Below are 14,619 nucleotides of genomic sequence, written 5' to 3'. Positions count from 1 at the left end.
ACCCAGGGATTGAACGCGTGTCTCCTTCGTCTCCTATAGTGGCAGGTGGGTTCTTTACCACTGAGCCACCTGGGAAGCACAGTTTGGCATTAGATAACACAAAATCCATCATTTCAGCTTGACAGAGACTATTCCCAACTTCTAATCATATGCACACACCTGGTGGCCCCAGTGTCCATCAGAATTCCATCAGTAGCTTTGGAAAGGAAGCGGAGAGGCTCCCTGGTTTATGATCCAGGAATATTTAAGGCACCCTCTTTAGAGCAGACCATTCATTGACTCACACATTATTTATAACCATCTAAAATTTTTTCTATTTTCTATGAAAGAACAAGGAAAAAGATGGCCATGCTCTCCTGGGCCCCAAAGAACAGGAAGCCAAGAAGAGATGTGTTGAGGGAGGGCTGTGTAATAAGGAAAATCTCTAATTCTTGAAACCCAGTCTTTCTGAGCCTTGGTTTCTTTTCTCCCAAATTAGAACTAAAAGCACTTCTCTTGTACTGTAAAAGATCTGAGGTAATGTGTCAGAGTGCGAAAAATGTATTTTAATTTAACAAGACAGTAAATAATGGTGCTGTTGGTACTTGCCCGGGGAGTGAGGAGCTGGGACCACGAACACCTTCTGTCTGTAAGTTTCATAACCTAAAACGTGGCTTCCAATCAGCGCCTCTCGCTGTGTGCCTTTGGAAGCATGGAGAACAGTCTTGTGTGCTGAGATTCTCAGGCATGCCCACACTTTCAGCTGCAACCAGTAAATTGTCAGTTCAGTTCAGTTCAGTTCAGTCGCTCAGTCATGTCCGACTCTCCGTGACCCCATGAATCACAGCACTCCAGGCCTCCCTGTCCATCACCAACTCCCGGAGTACACTCAAACTCATGTCCACAGAGTCGGTGATGCCATCCAGCCATCTCATTTTCCGTCGTCCCCTTCTCCTCCCTCCCCCAATCTTTCCCAGCATCAGAGTCTTTTCCAGTGAGTCAACTCGTCGCATGAGGTGGCCAAAGTATTGCAGTTTCAGCTTTAGCATCAGTCCCTCCAATGAACATCCAGGATTGATCTGCTTTAGAATGGACTGGTTGGATCTCCTTTGCCAGTAAATTGTAGGCTGAGTATAAATTAACAAAAAAAGATGTTATGAAACAGAGAAAATGCAAGTCTCTATTTCAATATTTTTTTTATTTCAATATTTTTAAACTCTGTTTAAATGAAAATCCCACAGTGAAGGAAGGGACAAAGAGATAGAGAAAAAGAGGGAGAGAAAGTGATAAGAGACAGAAAGATAAGAGAAAAGGAGAATCTGATAACATGAATCCTTGTCATTATTCAACATATTCCACATAGTTTCCAAGGTCCCAGCCATGCAAAACAAATAAAAACAAAACTAGAAAAAGACACAAGAAGTGTAAGAATCAGGAAAGAAAAGACAACATTGTCATGGCTGCAGATGCTGTAATTATTTACACAGAAATGTCAAACGGATCAACAAACTATAAAACCTGTTTGGAAGCTCATCAAGAATGCCTCACCCAGTATCTACCTATACAAATCAGTGTTTCTTTACCAGCAATAAAAGTTCTAACTTTTAGTACAGGGAAAAAAATATTTTTGTGTTTATAGAGAAAAAAAATTAGCTCTATTATGTTATGTACGTTATGTTAGTGGACTGGATGTCATAATTTTGCAAAAATATTGATCCTCCCAAAATTTATGTTCAGTAAAATTCCAGTGTAAATCTAAAAGGATTTTTTTTGGCGAAAACAGAATATTTACTAAATGGTGTTAGGAAATTTAACTCATTATTTGAAGAAAAATAAGTTAGATCTCTATTTCACATGACATTTAAATATAAACGTCATTTAGATTGGAAAAGAACTAAATACGAAAGATAAAACTATAAAGGTAATAAAGTGAAGTCGCTCAGTTGTGTTCTACTCTTTGCGACCCCATGGACTGTAGCCTATCAGGCTCCTCCGTCCATAGGATTTTCCAGGCAAGAATACTGGAGTGGGTTGCCATTTTCTTCTCCAGGAGATCTTCCTGACCCAGGGATTGAATCCAGGTCGCCGCATTGTAGGCGGATGTTTTACCGTCTGAGCCACCAGGGAAGTACAATAAAAGAAAATACTAAAAAAATATATTGTTATTGATTAGACACAACAAGCTGTTATTGATCAGACACAACAAGCTGCCACCTTTGGGTTTGAAAGGGTAAGAGAGTCTTCAGTATGGGACTCATCGTTTTAACATCATTAAAGAGTGGGAAGAATTTTAATGAAAATGGAGTAAGTTTCCAGACAAAGTAATGAAAACCTACATTTACAGAACACTTCCCACCATTACATATTAACTCACTTTATGTTATTAGACTAGTGAGGCAAACGGTAAAATTTTTCCATTCCCTTCTTACAAATGCTAAAATAGAACCTCTAAAAAGTTTAAATTAATAAATGCCCATGGCGCTGACACCAGACCTTGGGGTACCTTGTGAGTACCCTGGTATCTTTTCTGAGCAGTGAACCCCACCTCACCCCCAGGAATGTGTAGCCCAGCTATTTCAATCTCCCTTCCACAGAGACTGTCTTTTTGAGACATACACTTGAAAGTGGAGAAAGGAACCAAAGTTTACCAATAAATAACTTTGGAATACGCAGTTCAAAGGTGAATGGGCCATTTTAAAGAGAAAATCTCCATTAATATGTATTATAAATCTCCAGAAAGGCGGTTTCTAATGATTAATGGCATCTAAAGTCCGTGTTTAAGGGATAGGAATACACTGGCTACATTCCTCATAGAGCTGTTGGGAGAATCAAATGAAAGAAGAAACTTTTACACACAGGAGTAACTTTCTGATGCTCTTTAAGTGGTCAGCATCAGTCTGCAGCTCCACCCAGTGGACGCAATGATGCCTGACTCTTAAGTCTCTTCCCCTTGCCTGGGGTAAATATTACCTTTATCACATGTCTGTTACTGAGGCATTTTGTTCACATTCAGTATATTTCTCTCAGATTTTTTATTTATAAATATTGTTTATATGAAGTATTTCCAGTGAATTTTATGTTGATAAGTCAAGACAGAAAGAAAAAGAAGCGAAATTTTAGGTTATGAATTCATATTTCACTCAGAATGCTTCACCTTTCGTGTCCTCATGAGAATTGCAGCCCAAGTGTTTGATAAACAGTCTGTGATTTAACATGAAGAGATAAGCTGGGCGTGTTGTTGGAACCATCCTATTCCTTCTTGACTTGCCCATAAGTTGTGCTTAAAATTGCTGAGTTCACACCTGAAGCTTTTCTGGTTATATTTCACTCATTCATGTGCAAAGCACTGCTTTAATTAAAAACAAAAATTATTGAGTGTGTTTCAGTGTTAGGCACTGAGCTTAGTGCTTGTGACAGAATGACAAGCAGAAAGGAACAACGTCCCTGCCTTCAGGGAGTTTTCAATCTAGTCAAAGACCTACACAATAATTAAAATAGTCACACCGTCACCTTGAAAATATAAAAAGCACAACCTAAAAGTTGAGAATTATATTTTGATCAGCAGACAAAACTGAAGACTTAGCCCAAGATGCAGCCTCTTGGATAACTCTGCTCTGAAGAGGTAAGGGAGGAGCCTGGATATATAGGAGTTTTTGCAACAAAGTCTAGATACTCAGAGCTTCAAATGATTACTGTTAATTAAAGAAAATCAGATATCTTGAGTTCATGAGTTTAGCATTTTTCCCTGTTTGGGAAGATGTAAGATGCTGGGCTCATTGAAATCATTCTTTTGAGGTGCACCCTAGCCACCTCGGGTCAGTATCCTGTTCTTTTCCATCGCAAGTGCCCTCCGGGCGCGTCTTTGGGCGTGGGCGAGGCCTTGCCAGCTAGTAACCTGTTGTCATCATCCTCAGTTCCCTCAGGGCTCACCATGGTGGGGGTGAGGTGGGGGATGGCAAGTAATGACTTGTTGGTTGCAACATCCTCTGTTGCCAGATAGGCAGGCAATGTTTTTATTCACAGTACAAAAGTTATTGCCTTACTTAGCTCAGGAAATGAGAATATTTGTTTCGCTGTGGTTTTTAATGTTTTTTTTTTTTTTTAATATCAAGAGTCTAACTTTTCCTCATAGACATCTGGGTTTTTGAGGTGCAGTGGGTTTGCAGTGGAAGACATTGAATCTCTTTAATTTAAATTAATTCTGACAATCAGCAGGAAGAAGTGTGCTCTCCATGTTACAGTATAATTGTGTGAAGCAGTGAAATGTCAAGTCAGAAACACCAAATAAAGCTGTGTTTTCTTACCAGCCTTGTGATCTTAATCAAATGATTTTATCTCCCTGATACTTTTTCTTTTCTATAAATTGGAAATAATGATGATACCTACCTTGATGAGGGAAAGCCATGAATATTACAGTGCACGATACATAATATGTGATTAATATTTTGCCTAAAAGATCATCTAATCAAAGGTCCCATGATTATTAATGCACCACTCATATTTCACTGGCCCCTAAAATGGTACAAAAAGTTTAAAATAGTAAGAAAATATGTAAATGTGTAAAAGCAGGCAGAAATTAGTGTTTTTAAGAGCATAGTATATAAACATTGTTGTCTTTGAATGCCCAAGTTACTCACAATTCTAAGACATCTAGTGACTACACTGAAATTCTTATTTAATAGCCTAAGAGTTGGGCTTAGACAGATGTTCAAATTCAATTGGTCTAATGAAGGAGGAAGCAAAACTTAATTGGTTACCTTAGGTCCCATAACTAGTTAAAAACAGAAATAGAACTAAAACACAAGGCTCTTACTTCTTGGGTTGTCTCTTTAAACACCATCAGAAAGAATGGCTACTTCTGGATATCCAAACAAGGTGAACAGAGAAGTCTTCTCAACATTGTTGGAAGGCTTGCCTTGCAGACAGATTTTCAGGTCATTCCCCATTATGTATGAGCAGAGGAAACGTATCAAATGCTGTTCCAATTATAAGAGAGTTTTCTGTCCTACTTAAAGTATACAGTCCTGGACATAACTCAAAATAGCTCAGAAGGGAGGGAAAGATGAAAGAGCTAACATCTGGTGAAACCTACCTATGTATTAAGCACTGTAGAAACATGATCTTATTTCATCAGGTGAGTACTGTCATTCCTTAGTTATGGAGAAAACCTGGGGCTAGCAAGGGCAAATAACATTTCCATAGAGATGGTAAACAGCAAAGACAGGCCTCAGGTCAGTCCTGCAGACCCCAGAGATTCTGATATTTCCACTGCTTCCCAGTCAGAAGAGTGACAGATGAAAACAGAGCATGTTTCATTCTGACTTGAGTATATTTCCCTCTTCATGATGTCCAGTCACCCAGCCGTCATGGACCTTACTCTGTGTGGCATCAAGAAATTGTAGGCTGCTAATGTCAGTTTCTTCATTTTTTACAGAGGAAGTTGCTGCTGCTGCTGCTGCTAAGTCACTTCAGTCGTGTCCGACACTGTGTGACCCCATAGACGGAAGCCCACCAGGCTCCCCCTTCCCTGGGATTCTCCAGGCAAGAACACTGGAGTGGGTTGCCATTTCCTTCTCCAATGAGTGAAAGTGGAAAGTGAAAAGTGAAAGTGGAAAGTGAAAAGTGAAAGAAGTCGCTCAGTCGTGTCCGACCCTTAGCGACCCCACGGACTGCAGCCTACCAGGCTCCTCCATCCATGGGATTTTCTAGGCAAGAGTACTGGAGTGGCTTGCCATTGCCTTCTCCGACAGAGGAAGTTAGGGAGGTTAAAATCCCTCTCAGCACATTACTAGAATCAAAGCAGTGCTGTTAAAATAAGTAAACACGATTTTCTACTGTCTCCTTGGAGGAAATCCATCTGGACCGAGTTTTTGTTAATATCTCTCTTCTTCTGGAGTGCTGATCATATTTTTGCTGTTTTTCCCTCTGCATCATGGACTTTTGAGAAAAGCCCACAGGGTGGGTCAGCCTCAGCTCGCGTCCTCATCGTCGAATATGATGTGAGGAAGAAGGAAAACGGGAGTACAGAGCTAATCTGGGCAAGAGCCTGGTATCACGAGGCCTCAATATTAATTTCCCAGATGACTTTGCTGCTGAGTTGGCATAATATCTCTGTGACATGAGAAGATTGAAAGCAGATAATAAGGTTAGGAATCTGCCTGCAATACAGGAGCCCCAGGAAAGTGAAAGTGAAGTCGCTCAGTTGTGTCCGACTCTTTGCAACCCCATGGACTGTAGCCTACCAGGCTCCTCCATCCATGGGATTTTCTAGGCAAGAATGCTGGAGTGGGTTGCCATTTCCTTCTCCAGGAGATCTTCCTGACCCAGGGATTGAACCTGGGTCTCCCGCATTGTAGGCAGACACTTTACCGTCTGAGCCACCAGGGAAGGAGCCTCAGGGGACCCAGGTAACAAGGAATCTGCCTGCAATGCAGGAGCCTCAGGAGACCCAAGTTCTATCCCTGGGTGGAGAGGATCCCCTGGAGGAGGAAATGGCAGCCCACTCTAGGATTCTTGCCTGGAGAATCCCATGGACAGAGGAGCCTGGCGGGCACAGTCCATGGGGTCACAAAGAGTTGGACACGACTAAAGCGACTTGGCAGCAGCCATAAGATTAGTGGAAAGACTGTGTCTGCAAGATCCCTCGCGTCCTGTGCTGTGAGAGCAGTGCACCAGCATTGGCACTGGCAGGCACACGCACATGGAGCGGCGACAGTCCTGGAGACTTTCCAAAACCTATGCATTGTATCTGGGCCTGCTCAGCCTGTGACTTCAGATTTCACGTGCTCTTTCAAATGGAAATGTCCGTAAAATGGTCCATTAAAGAGGCATCCCACACTCACCAGATGAGGGCTGGTGAACTGCTGGTGTTCCCCACTCAGGGCTGTGCTCCTCCCTGCACTCTGATACGTGAAGTCACAAGCAAATCCAAGAAATCCTGTGTTGGACGTCAAGGTCAGAGTGAGAACAGGACAGAGGCCAAACTAGATCATGCACTCAGCCCTGGATATACTGGTCAAGGTCTTTCCCATCTCAGGACTTCCCATTTGCTCTTCTCTCTTCCTGTAAGGCTTCCCTGATAGCTTAATTGGCAAAGAATCCACCTGCAATGCAGGAGACCCTGGTTGGATTCCTAGGTGGGGAAGATCCACTGGAGAAGGGATAGTCTTCCCACTTCAGTATTCTTGGGCTTCCCTTGTGGCTCAGCTGGTAAAGAATCTGCCTGAAATTCAGGAGACCTGGGTTCGATCCCTGGGTTGGGAAGATCCTCTGCAGAAGGGAAAGGCTACCCACTTCAGGATTCTGGCCTAGAGAATTCCGTGGACTGTATAGTTCATGGAGTCGCAAAGAGTCAGACACGACTGAGCAGGTTTCACTTTCACTTTTCACTTTCTTCCTGGAAGGCAGCCTCATCTGCTCTACGTTTCGGTGAAGATGTGTTCTCTCCATTCTGTCTAAAGCAGCTCCCTTAGAAATTATTCTGTCTCCCCAGCATGTTTACTTCCTTTATTATACCATGCACTGCAATGGTTTATTTACGTCTCTTTGTAGAATGCAAGCTCCCTGAGGGCAGAGACTTTATCAAGTGGATCTCTTTGGAATCCCTCGTGCCCGTGCCTGGCACATGATAAGTGTTCATTAAGTGTTTGTTGAGTGAATGAATGAATCATTCATTTGTGCAATATTTCCCATACATTTAGAAAACATCTCTGTGTTAGAAAAGCAAGGAGGATGGTACTTACATCAATGACAACTGGTCAATTAGTCAAAAAAAAAAGAAATAAACAACAAAACAAATGACTGAACAAAACAAGTCAATAGCCTGAAATTTAAACTTGAGACAAAAAAGGACCTATAACGTGATATATGAGAAACTTAGAATTCAAAACAATTATTGAATCACATGAGATGAAAAATGATTATAAAATATATAGAGAGTTTCAGATAAAATTTGAAAGAATCAACTTCACAGCTATTCAAACAAAAATGTTGGACTTAATAGCACATGGAAAGACTTCCCTGATGGTGCAGTGGATAAAAATCCACCTGCCAATGCAGGGGAATTGCATTCGATCCCTGGTCTGGGAAGGTCCCCCATGCCGTGGAGCAACTCAGTCAGACAGTGACACCATAAGGAAGAGTAGCCCCAGCTCGCCACAGCTAGAGAAAAACCACTCAGCAATGAAGACCCAGCATAGCCAAAAAAAATTAATTTAAAAACTATACATGTGAACATTAGCCAACTTAATTGACTGCATTTTCACATTTTCAGTATGAGCTAAATGCAAATGAAGCTTCCAAAAATCAAATTGCTCTTAACAGAAATATTGTGTCCAAAAAAAAAAAAAGTCAGTTCTCTCCTCCACCTTTTTTAGCAATTAATAATACCAAGAGAAGAAAATTTTGTTTCTATCAACAGCAAGGTATTCCAAGAAAACCATTCAGATGGAAAGGAGCAAGATGGCAAAGTTAGTGAAAGCAGGTTCCATAAGCAAATATAGCAACTATCTAGCTGGGGAAGGAGGAGTTTGGGGAGATACTTGGTTTGAGAGGGGAGTAAAGGGGGTATGCAGATGGACAGCATGAAAGCTGCCTACAAAAATTTTGTGCAGAAGTGAAATTAGTCATGTCTTGCCATGCTGTGTGGCAGGACAGAACTAGAAATGGGTGGAAATCAAAGGGAGGCTGATGCAATCTGAGGAGACAGCGAAATCTTGGTAGTGATTCCAGAGTTATTAGAGTTCTCCAGAGAAACAGAATCAATAGGACATATATATAAGGAGGCTTCCCTAGTGGTTCAGCAGTAAAGAATCCATCTGCAATGCAGGAGCCACAGGAGACACAGGTTCGATCCCTGGGTTGAGAAAATCCCCTGGAAGAGCTCAATGGCAACCTACTCCAGCATTCTCGCCTGGAGAATCCCCATGGACAAAGGAGTCTGGCAGACTACAGTCCAATGGGTCACAAAAGTCAGATACAACTAAAATGACTTACCATACATGCATGCATATTTATATGTGTATTTTATGTATAATACACACACACACACACGAGATTTAGTATAAGATTTGGCTCACGTGATTATGGAGGCTGAGAAGTTCCACCATCTGCCATTTGCAAGCTGGACAACCAGGAAAACCTGTGACATAATTCAGTCCGAGTCCAAAGTCCCTGAGCACCAAAGTCAGAAGACAGGAGATGATGGATGTCCCAGCTTAAGCGAAGGGAACTTAAGGATACACTCCTCCTTTCTGTCCAGACCCTCCACAGATCAGATGATGACAATCATTAATGAGGACTCACATTGGTGAAGACCATATTCTTTATTCAGTCTACCAATTCAAATGCAGATCTCTTTCAAAAGCACCTTCACAAACACACTCCGGTATCACGTTTTGCCAGCTATCTGGGCATCCCTGAATTCAGATAAGCTGACACATAAAATTAACCATCACATTCTGAAACTGTTTTGGGGGGTGGGAGCAGGAAGTGGTGGGCAATTTGTACTGGAAATTCCTTCATCAGGTAGAGACCTGGACAGGTAACTCCCACATTCCCTTCTAGTTCTAAATATTTCATACTTCGGATAATCTCTCAGAAATGTTAAGAATCAAATGAAGCCATTTAGTTGTAAATCAAAGCGCTCTGCAGACATAAATCTATTATTTTTAGCTTCTATTAAAAATTTCTGCTGACATTTTATAACTTAAGCCCAAGTTTTCATGTAATTTGTTGAAATAACTAAGAAGAGTCTTAGAATCAGATTATGACAAGGAAATGAAAAAGCCATTCAGCTGACTGACTGTTTTAAGTGATCATAATATAGAGGTGCTACGTCTGTAGTTTACTTGCTAGGACAGACTACTTCCTGCCAAAACAAGGGGACCACATCCCATTCTCTTAGCAGCTTGACTAGAATTATGTTTATTTCAGCCACTGATGTTTCGTAAAAGAATCCTCAGGGAAATTAGAGTTAAGGAATTATCTGGGAAAAGCCTCATAACATTTATTTTGAACCAGTATCACAGCAACTGCCAGAACAGCCTAGGACACAGCCTGGAAATAGACATTCCCCAGGCTCCCCACTTCATTCCCCAATCTCCAACCAAACTCTCATGAGAGAGTACACGGCTCATATCACAGATTTCCCCATCAGTGTGGGCTGTGAGTTAGTGTGCAGGAGGCTGAACACAAAACTCTTCCTTAGAAGTGATAGTTAAAAAATACACTAGATCCTCACTTGTTGGGGGGCAATTTAAAGCAGTCACTGAGAAAGATCACTTTGTGCAATCCAGATCATCCAAAACACACCTGCTTCTAACACCTACATCATGGATGCTCAGGTAAAAGTGACACAAACCTAGGATCACACAGTTAGGATCGAATAAGTCACTTCCGATGCAGATCTGTGCTGATGAGGATGCAAGGCAGTTACTAGGCTCAGAAGGAGATCAAGTCTGCTCCATTTGCTAGCATGTGAGTATGTGGCAACTTCATAACATTCTTTCTGGAGGTGGTTCATGCCAGCTCTTGTGCTTGCCTAAAATTACAGACCAAGTGCACTGAGTCAAATCCAATTTCTAGATAGAAAAATTAAAATGAACTGTGAATAACCCTTAACCGATGAGAAGCAGCTTCCAAATCCAAACCTGGAGCTAATTTCCAAGAAGAAACTCCCAGGAGTCTAGCATCATTCCTGAGGGTCAGGAAGGGACAGAGCTAGCAGACACACTGAAGAGACTATTTTTCCTCAAGCTCCTCTTTTCTGAGACCTACTGTGCATGGAATATTTCTGCTTCTCATGGAAGCCTTTGGCTACTGGCTTCTTCCATCCATTTTCTCCTTAGAGCCCATCAGAAAAATCTGGCATCCTGGTTGTCTCCAATTTTTGTCAACTCCTGAACTTCAGGTCCTTTTAAATCAGTCTTATGTTAAGGCATTTGACTAAATGGATGCTGCTACTGCTAAGTTGCTTCAGTCGTGTCCGACTCTGTGCGACCCCATAGACGGCAGCCAACCAGGCTCCGCTGTCCCTGGGATTCTCCAGGCAAGAACACTGGAGTGGGTTGCCATTTCCTTCTCCAAGACTAAATGGATACAAGCACTCTATTTTCCCTTTAGCCAGAGCTTTTAGTTTTATTAAATTGGGAAAAATTGTTGTATACTCTTTTCTCCACCTTCAAAAATGGCAGTGGTTTGATTGTGAACTTTCTGTGGCTTCATAGTAAAAATGCAAGCAACATAAGAAGTCGTATTATATCCATTGTATTTGGCACAAATACTGAGATCAAATAACCAGTAAAAGTGTTATTCGTTTAACTTTTTCAAAGGAAGGCTATTCCTGGTCCATTATCCCAGTGAGTAATGCAGATGCATTTTCTAAGTTGTTTTTGTTTTTGATCCAAGAGCTGGAAGTGCTTCGTAAATGGGGCATTGGGTTACCTGTGTTGGTGCTGTTATCATTCCCATTTTACAAGTGGGAAAATTGAGAGGTTAAATATTCTAGAGCTAAGGCACAAGGGATCTCTCCAGCCCAGATGTGAGGCCCTGATGTTCTGAGGGGAGATGTTGGCTCCCCATTTCCATTTTACCAGCAAGGTCACCACCCCCACTTCCTTGCTACAGATGACCTTCTGGTGCTGGTGCAGAAGCTGCAGAAGGGCAACTGGTGGAAGCTCCCTGTACACATGACTAGGTCCTTGCCTTGATTCTTCACCACCACGTTTCCTCGCCATTCTAGGCATGTATTCAGAGAGGCAAAGCCCACAGGGGTGGAGAAGTCCCTGAGAAATCCAAACCTGGTTGGTTCCGAAGGTCATTCAACACAACCACCCCCAGCAGAATGAAACCTTAACCAGCCCAGATCTCCAAGCTGTAACAGCAGTAACAACCAAGAAGAGCAAAGAAAGAAAGTGTCACCTTTGAGCTAAAGCCTACGGGGCTTCATAGCACCTTTTACCCACCAACCCCCTTTTTTTTTTATCACTCCAGACTAGTGTCCTTTCCTACCAGGCTAGAGATCACCTGGGAAATGAAGACCGCTTTTATTCTTAGTCTCTATAAAACACCAAGCTGGAAATCAACTGGAGACAAAGTCAACAAACAGTGTTTCTTATCTTCCCAGAGGAAAATACGTTGAATTTCCTCTCCAGCTTAATATTTTGGATCCAAGCACGTTGTTCACTTCCTTTTATGACGCTAATCAAAAATTGATCATGTGCTTAAAAGAATACAGAAATGCTGTAACATGATTTTTAGTACCAACCTTTAATTATGTAAATAATATACAATCATTCTCTTTGTAGAAAACTAACATTACCCAATCCTGGGTGTTCATTGGAAGGACTGATGCTAAAGCTGAAACTGCAATACTTTGGCCACCTCATGCGATGAGTTGACTCACTGGAAAAGAGTCTGATGCTGGGAGGGATTGGGGGCGGGAGGACACAGGGACGTCAGAGAATGAGATGGCTGGATGGCATCACCGACTCTGTGGACATGAGTTTGAGTGAACTCTGGGAGTTGGTGATGGACAGGGAGGCCTGGCGTGCTGTGATTCATGGGGTCACAAAGAGTCGGACACGACTGAGTGACTGAACTGAACTGAACTGAACATTACCCATAAGCTAAATTCTCTTCAATCATAGTTTTAATCTAGTTCCTTTCCTCTGAAGGTAAAAAAAATTTTAATGTAACAGTTTCTTGTGTAATCAGTTTTGTTTTAGGTTTTATGTGAATTTATGTAGACCCACATAAATATACAGCATTATTTAGTGTACTTTCAACCTAAATATCATATCATAATACCAACTTGTTTTTTCACTCCACAATAGGTCATGAAGGCATTGTTCTTTTAAATTACAGTGTATAAAATTGTGGTAGAATATGTCATGATGTTTGTATTCATCTTAAACCTTTTTGCAGATTAGAATACTAAGACATGGGAAGAGTAAGTGACCCTAGGTCACTTAGCTAGGGAGTGACAGAGCTAGGATTTGGTCTCTGGGGGTCTCCATCTATACTTTGGGCTCTTTCTTATCCAAGACACTCTCTTACTTACAGCCTGGTTTTATTCTTTTCTAACTTATTTCCATTTGCCACTTAAAAAGTGAAAATCTACTTACTTGGGAAATAACAGATATTAAATTGTGTGTGGAGATTTTTTTTCAGATTGGAAAGCTATCTTCACAGTATTAGCTGATCATGGTTTCAGTTCAGTTCAGTTCAGTCGCTCAGTCGTGTCCGACTCTCCGTGACCCCATGAATCACAGCACGCCAGGCCTCCCTGTCCATCACCAATTCCCGGAGTTCACTCAAACTCATGTCCACAGAGTCGGCGATGCCATCCAGCCATCTCATTCTCAGTCGTCCCCTTCTCCTCCCGCCCCCAACCTTTCCCAGCATCAGAGTCTTTTCCAGTGAGTCAACTCGTCGCATGAGGTGGCCGCCTTAGGCAAAGCAGTTGTAACTTAGCAAAATAAAGAAAAGAGAAACTGTTTCATTGTCACCTGTGAGATATAGAATAAAGTAAGTAGAACCTGAAAATACATCAGGTTTGAAGCTTTGCAGAGAAGGGAACCCAAGGCAAATCAGATCATGAGCAAATCAGTCCTCACTAGAGAGCCTGACTCTTCAGTCTTTAAAACCAGGCCCAGGTGGTACTAGTGGTTAAAAAAAAAAAATCTGCCTGCCAATGCAGGAGACATAAGAGATGGGTTCTGTCCCTGGCTGGGGAAGATCCTCTGGAGTAGAAAACGGCAACCCTCTCCAGTGTTCTTGCCTGGAAAATTCCATGGACAGAGGAGCCTGGTTGGCTGCACTTCATGGGTTGCAAGAGTCGGACTAAACAACTAAACCCCCACCACCAGTTAATCTGTAAGACTGAGTCATTCTACTTTAATATTTTTGAAACAATCTCAAACTAAGAAAAATTTCTGTACCGAAATTTTTTTCCTGAATTACTTCAGAGTGACTAACATGTTGCCCCTTCACCCCCAGCTTTTTTAGTGTTTATTTCCACAAACAAAGCTATTCTCTCACATAACCACAATCAACCATCAAAATCAGTAAGTTAATATTGATAACATTACTATCATCTAACATATCCTTGGACTTCAATTTAGCTTTTCCATTTGTCCAGTGTCCTTTCTAACAAAAGTTCAGAATCATGTCTTGCATTTAATTGTCACATGTCTTTAGTATCCTTCAGTCTGAAACAATTCCCCATCTTTCCCTTGATTTCATGACCTTGACATCTTAGATTTCAGCCCAGGTGTTTAGTAGAATATCCTTCAATGTCAGTTTGTTGATATTTCTTCATGATCTATTCAAATTACACATCTTTGGCAGGATTATCACAGAAACAATGGGTTTTGCCTTACAGTCTATTCAATGACACAGAATTTTAAATTGTCCTAATCCCCATAATATTACCTTGGACTACTTGTTAAAATTACTCTTTATTCCCTATACTTGATAAATATTTGCTATGAGTGTCTTGTGCACATGTGCTAAGTCACGTCAGTTGTGTCCAACTCTTTGCGACCCTACAGACTGTAGCCCACTAAGGGGATTCTCCAGGAAAGAAGACTGGAGTGGGTCGCTGTTCCCTTCTCCAGGAGATCTTCCCTACCCTGGGAT

The sequence above is a fragment of the Moschus berezovskii genome, chromosome 10, assembly GCF_049115385.1.
Source record: "Moschus berezovskii isolate FMDL1 chromosome 10, NW_MosBer_1.0, whole genome shotgun sequence".
In the NCBI taxonomy this organism is placed as follows: Eukaryota; Metazoa; Chordata; class Mammalia; order Artiodactyla; family Moschidae; genus Moschus; species Moschus berezovskii.
The sequence above is the reverse complement of the archived record's forward strand: the minus strand, read 5'-3'. Positions refer to the sequence as shown.